Consider the following 7,161-nt stretch of genomic DNA (forward strand, 5'->3'; position numbering starts at 1 on the left):
CTCTCTCTAATTATCAACAGCACAAATTATTTCTGTTTTCGTTTCTTTCACTTATATGGGTAGGCTAGCTAAATAAAGGATTTTGACGTAAGGAAAAATCTATTTCTGGGCGATTGGCTCGTGTCGCCAGCGAAATATCCTTTAATCTATTATTTCTAGGGTAAATGTACTAAACACATACCAGAGAATAAATAAAATAAAGAAGGTCAGTATAACTGACTCGCTCACCCTCTAGGAGGGTGTCGGTATGAACACTAGGCGAGTGAGACCACTACCACGAGCCAAATGCCAATAGAAATCTCCCACTACAAAACCCTCCAAGAGGGGAGCCGTCCCACAGAGAGAGCAGCTCGTACTACTACTACTCCATCCCATGCTTGCGACTGCTGCGCCTCTGGTGGCCATCCTGAAGTTAGCAGACAATCTTGAGCGAAGGGACGGGTAGGGGGGGTATTTCGCTGGCGACACGAGCCAATCGCCCAGAAATAGATTTTTCCTTACGTCAAAAACCTCCTTTTTTCTGGGCTCAGCTCGTGTCGCTTGCGCGAAATCGTACCAGAGAAACAGCACAAGATTGTAAAGAAAGTAAACAGAATATAATAAAACAAAATAGGTCTCAAATAAAAGATACAAATAAATGAATGAATATAATTGCTAAAAAGATACAAATACACAGTAAAACAAAATCAGAATTATGCTTAAATTACCCTTAAAACTAATTATGTTAATAATATAAGGTAATTTACATATATACAAATAGGTAAAATGATTACCTATCATAATAAATCTGTGTAACAACATGTATCAAAATAGAAATAGCAATTAATATAAAGTTACATAAATATTTGATCAATCACAAAAATATATATCTCAGGAATGTATATGACTTAATATACAAAACCCGTAACCATTGTAATATGATGTATCCCCTAGCAAAAAAAATAAGGGGATAACATCTATGAGATCAGTATGGTAATCAGCTGTGTGTGTCCCTAACCAGACAAAAGGGACACTATATAATCATAAAGCAGCTAAGACACAAGGTGAATGCTAAGCTAATGAACAAGGTAGGAATAGACGAACTGTTGGGTGAGGCAGGTAGAAAGGAGGACTGAATCTTCTACTATAATCTAACTAGAGTCAGGGGAAACTATGTTACCCGCTGCTACTGCTGGGAATTTCAGAGCTTCCAAGGACTTAAGGTAGTGACGTTTGAACACTGTCGGCGATTTCCATCCGGTATACTTCTTTAAATCATCAAATTCATATGCTGGAAGTAATTAATTGAGTGGCTACTGCCCTGACATCATGTGCTTTTGGAAAGGAGTCAGGATTGGCTTGTTTGATAAAGTACAGGATTTGTTGCCTGATGCCTTTAGTGGATAAAGTACCACCTTTTTCCCTCCTAAAGAGGGGCCCCGATGAGGAAGAGGAGGTCCTGGATAGAAAGGCTCGTAAGGTTGAAACTGGACAAAGGGAAACATCTTGCGGAAGGGGTAATACCTTCCAAGGTTCCCACCTCATCAAAGGATCTTCATTCTTTGCTAAAAAACTACGTTCCGGAGAAAGTAGCACTTCCCCTGTGGGAAGGAATTGAACATGATCCGGATCTCTGGATAAAGCCGACAGTTCTGAAATTCTTGCTCCTGAAGCTAGGCTTAATAAAAACAGAGTTTTCCTTAGGAGCATCATAAACGAGCATGTGTCATTATCGGTTTCGGAAGCCAGTTTTAGAACATCGTTTAAGAACCATGAAACTGACGTAGGCCTGACAGAGGGCCTAAGTCTAGCACATGCTTTAGGAATAGACGAGAAATAGGTATCTGTCAAGTCTATGTTAAATCCAAATTGAAATATCTTTTTCAATGCTGACTTGTTTGTCGTAATAGTGCTAGCTGTTAAACCCTTTTCAAATAAAGATCTGAAAAAGGATATAGCAGAATTAACTGTCATGAATCTGATATCTGACTCCCTCAGGAAGATTGCTAACTTTTTGACGGCAGCATCATACTGCCTCAAAGTTGAATCCCTTTTATCGGATTCCAGGAAAAGAATATTCTGAGGGTCAATATTCGCATCTCTTTTTGCCGCAAACTTCATGAAATCCATAAAGTTAGGGTTTTGAGAATCCCTGAGGAAGCGAACACAGTCTTCGTTTGTACTGACTGGGAGAGCTTGGGACTGGGGATCCGAAGGGGACGAAGGCCCAGTTCCAGAATCATGGGGTACCAATTGCTCTTCGGCCAGTCTGGGGCTACTAGAGCCACTTGACCCCTGAATGTCCTGAGTTTGTCTAATACCTTCATAAGGAGATTCACTGGAGGGAAGACGTAAATCTTCTCCCAGTTGTTCCAGTCCAGAGCCAGGGCGTCCGTGGCGTAAGCCAGAGGGTCCAGGTTGGGGGCTACATAACACGGTAGTTTGTGGATGCTTGTGATGCGAAGAGATCCACCTGTAGCCCTGGGACTCTTTGAAGGATCCATTGGAACGAACTCTCGTCTAGAGACCATTCCGACTCTAGGGGTACTGATCGGGATAGGGCGTCTGCTATGACGTTTCTCACTCCAGCTATGTGGGTGGAGGAAAGATGCCAACTGAATTTGTCTGCCAGGGAGAAGATGGCTATCATGACGTGGTTTAGATGACGCGACTTGGAGCCTCCTCTGTTTATGCAATGTACTACCACTGCGCTGTCCAAGACTAGCTTTATGTGGGAGTACCTTGGTGGGCGTAATCTTTTCAGAGTCAAGAAAACTGCCATTGCCTCCAGTACGTTTATATGGAACTGACGGAACTGGGGTGACCAAATTCCTTGAACCTTTTTGACTTGGGAGTACCCTCCCCAGCCGCTTAAGGACGCGTCTGTGTGGATGGTGATCCCTGGTGGAGGGAACTGAAGAGGAACTGACACTGACAGATTCTTGACTTTTGCCCACGGCCGAAGCCGGTTCTTTAGAATCAGAGGCACTGAGGATAGCTTGTCCCTGGACCTGACATTTGCTCGTGAGCGCCAGATCCTGGTTAGATCTTTTAGTTTGGCTTTCATTAAGATGTTCGTTACTGAAGCAAACTGGAGAGAGCCGAGGATCCTTTCCTGAGCTCTCCTGGATGCTAGTTTGTGACTTAGAAATTGCTTGACTGACTTCGCTATTTCTTTCCTTTTGGTGGATGGAATCGACAGAGTGTGTGAGGATAGATTCCATTGAATGCCTAGCCACTGAAAGTTTGACTCTGGAGTGAGTCTTGATTTGGATCTGTTTATCTTGAATCCTAGATATTCTAGGAATTGGATCACTTTCAGTGTGGCCTTGTTGCATTCTTCGACTGATGGGGCCCAGATCAACCAATCGTCGAGATACGCTACTACCATAATCCCTTGAGCTCTGAGCTGTTGCACTACTACTTCCGCTAGCTTCGTGAACACCCTGGGTGCCACGTTGAGCCCGAACGGGACTACCTTGAAGGAGAACGTCTGATCTCCTATCTTGAATCCCAGATACGGACGGAAGTGTCTTGCAATAGGGATATGATAGTAGGCGTCTGTAAGATCGATAGAGGTGGTGACGGCCCCACGGGGAAGTAAGGTCCGCACCTGTGAGATCGTGAGCATCTTGAACTTGTCGCAGCGGATATGGCTAAGTTTAAGCGGGACAAGTCTAAGATTACCCTTCTTTTGTTTGAGCCTTTCTTTGGAACGCTGAACAAGCGACCTTGAAATTTTAACCTTTTGACTTTGACTATAGCTCCTTTCTGAAGGAGGTCCTCTGCGTACTCTGTCAATTCCTTGGAAGGAAGTTGACGGAAAGGTCTGGCTGGAGGTGGGTTCGTCAACCAGCTCCAACCCAGCCCTTTTGACACTATGCTCTGAGCCCACTGGCTGAAGTTCCACCGGTGGCGAAAGTGAAACAGCCTCCCTCCTACCTGAAGTTCTTCATTGGTTCTGGTAACCCCCTCGACCTCCTCTGAAGTGCTTTCCCCTATTGAAGGGGCCTCCCGATCCTCTCCCACGAAAGGACCGCTTACCTCTGCCTCCCTTGTTCGAGCGGTCATACTTCTGAGAAGCTTGACTCTCGAAGGCTTGATTGTAAGCTGGAGAGATGGCGTATGCGGTGGAGGGCTGAGGCTGAGGGGATATCACATAAATAGGCTGTGATTGACCTTTAGACGTGGAGGGCTGGGCTGTCTGCACTAACGGCACTGTAGGAACTTGTTGAGGGAAGCGCGGTTGCTTCTTTTGGTAAGGCTGGAAACGTCTGGGTTTCCTTTGCCCTACCTTTTGGTGTCAGGTCTTGCCTTCTCCTAGCCGTAAGACCCCAACGGTCCTTAAGGCTCTGGTTCAACCTCGTAGCCTCTGCCTGGACTTCCTTTACCATAGCCTCTGGGAAGAGATCTGCGCCCCAGATGTTAGAAGAGAGTAACCTATTCGGTTCATGACGAATGGTTGCCTCTAGCAGGACATGCTTCCTACAATTCGTTGCTGGCAGTGGCAAACTCGAACATATCTGACTGCACCGTTTGAGTCAGGGCTTTGGTCATAAGCTTAAAAATTGGTTCTGAACCATAAGCCATGGTTGCTACCTCAGACATAGCCATCAGGTTGATTGACCTGGCTAGTCGTGTTTTCGAGTCAAATTCCGCTTGAATAAGACTATCAGGGAGCCTGGGCAGCTTTTCACCAAACTGCTCCATAGCACAGTCAGGTTTGAGTTTGCCAGCTGTGAAAAGAAAGTATTAGGCAAGTCTTCCCACAATTCTCCAATTGAAGGGAGCAACGGAGATGTGGGGTCTGCTTCTTTTAACTGAGGCATGGGTTCCCTTTCTGAGCTGCTGAGATGGTCGACCTAGCTATCTTGGTTAGGAAAGGGAGCGGGGTACTCTCGTCCATCGTGAAAATGGTAAAGGGACTTTTGAATGGTTGGATCTTGGTGTTTCGAACAGTCCATGTCCTCTAAACATACTGAGCCATTCTCGCTGAGCCTGGTCTCGAGAATAGAGGACTGTCCTCCTTTGGTACCCTGTCATCCCTAACCATAGCCGAAGGCGTGAGCCTAGCGTAGCCTATGAAGGGAGGCTGTAGGCCTTCCGGGTAGAACTCGAAGTCCTCTATTCTTCGAGTTCCAAACTCCGGTATGGAGATGAGACCATCTTGGAAGGGGGCGTATGATGCTACTCTCCAAGATTGTTCATAGGAGAAAGCGGGCAGCGAGTCATGCGGGGGAAGCTGAGATCCGCTAGTGTTGGAGGTTAGAGGGAGAGGCAAGAGGGGCTTCTCTTAGACCGGCTATAATAGTGTCCTGAGAAGTGATCCTGTCGACAGGCGGGATATCATATGTTCCATACTCGTATTAAGGGAGCCCACTAGGTCGCCCACCTGTTGCAACAGGCCAGCATTGGTGTCAAAGCCGGAGCTGCTGCGGAGGTGGAGGGGAGACTCTGAATAGGCACCAAAGGTAGTGGAACTGGTGATACTGCCGGGGTGCGGATTTCTCCTTAGGTTTACTCTTTGAGGACTTTGAGCCGGAGCTAGACCCTTTAGACCTGTCTGGGCCGGGATTACGAGCCGGAGACTTGCGCGAGGAAGAAGACGAGGACGTCTTCTTCGAAGACGATGACTCGTCTTAGTCAAGGTCATATGTTTTGGACTTGATCTTAGGTCTAACCGAAGCCTCTGGAGGAGTATATAACTCATCACCCGTAAAGCCTTGGAAGGATGGAGAGGTTGCAGGGGTAGAAGAAACAGTCACTCCCAAGGGAGACCCTTGGGTACCTGCATTACTTACCTCGGCCAACAGGTCGTCTATACCTACCATAGGTTCAACATTTATATCCAGGGTTGCGACATCCGTGGAGATATCCTGGTCTTGTTCTGTTAAGGAGGCCGCCACCAGTTGTTGTTGGATAAAGGCAATAGAGGGGTCCGCCTCTACCGGGTCGACGTACCCAGTCGCCTTGCCTCCGGGAAAGATTAACAGAGCTAATCGCTTCTCCAGTATGTAGGGCTGACCCTTGGCGGCGTTCTTGCCAAAACCTCCGACCCAGGCCCGCAGGGTAGCCAATGCCGTATCTCTTACTGCCGGAGCCTGTAAGAGAGGGTATATTTTAGATTTAAGAATCACTTAAAACTAAAACTTAGAATATAACTTAAACTAGATGCCTTAAGTTAAAGTAAATAACGTAAACTTAAGTACTAAAAGAAGCGGAGCAGCATGCGGAGATGGAATACTTACGCCTTCCAAAAGCTGGCTCACCAGATCGTAACATATGGTACACGTCTCATGGTACCAGACCTGGATGTCCCCGTGCGGAGTCGCGCATGGAGCATGGGACCGGCAAACTTCGTGTCCACAGGGGTCCTGAAGTGTAGCGGAACATCCCGGATGCTCACAGTTGGTGGCCTGTAAGTGGGAAGACACATGAGTATCTTAAAGGGGGAACACTTACAGACTAAGGACAAAGAACTCCGTTACATGCCGGAGCTCGGAAAAAATTTGGGCATAACCCCTCCCTGCATTGCCTGAATAGGCTATATCCCGGAGAGATCCGGTAAAATGAAGGGAGGGGTAGGGATGGTTTAAGAAACTTAAGATAAACTTAAAGATAACTTAAACCTACATGCAATGTCATGCAATGAACCGGACTAGGTCCAGTGAAGCGGAGTGTAGTAACTCAGCAATACGGTACGGTTAGTAAAGACCTACTGTATGCTCCGGTCCAACTACGGTGGACTATACCCACCTTCCGCTGGATACCAGGGCTCCGATAGGGAGGAGCTCTAGTAAGGAGGGAAGGGCGAGATGACATACAGACTCGAGCTAGCCCGGAGCGGCAAGGAAGTAACGGAGGGGGGGAAGGCCAGGGCCCCCACAACGTACCACCCGGGCCGAGCCGAGAAGCGGAGAGGTCGGAACCAGTCAGGGACTGTCGGACTCCCAGGTCCCTCCGGTGGAAGGAGAGGGGGGGAGCCAGGCTCGGGCATGCGGGGCGAGCAAGGACAGACCGACCCACCCCCACCCGACTCTATGGGAGAGCGGGAGAGGGGGGAGGGGGAGGGGGACTGGCAGGCGTCTGGCTGACTCGTGATCACGTAGTGACCACGAGGCGGTAAACTAAGATACGGTAACCAAGCCTAGGCCAACCAACTGATCAGAGAGAAGCTATCGG

General features: G+C 47.6%; 1 pseudogene; it reads left to right on the plus strand.

Moving 5' to 3' along the window:
- LOC135224485 (AP-1 complex subunit beta-1-like) overlaps positions 1-7,161 on the plus strand; it is a 191,584-nt pseudogene that overhangs the window by 120,757 nt on the left and 63,666 nt on the right.

This window comes from Macrobrachium nipponense, chromosome 12, assembly GCF_015104395.2.
Source record: "Macrobrachium nipponense isolate FS-2020 chromosome 12, ASM1510439v2, whole genome shotgun sequence".
Taxonomy (NCBI): domain Eukaryota; kingdom Metazoa; phylum Arthropoda; class Malacostraca; order Decapoda; family Palaemonidae; genus Macrobrachium; species Macrobrachium nipponense.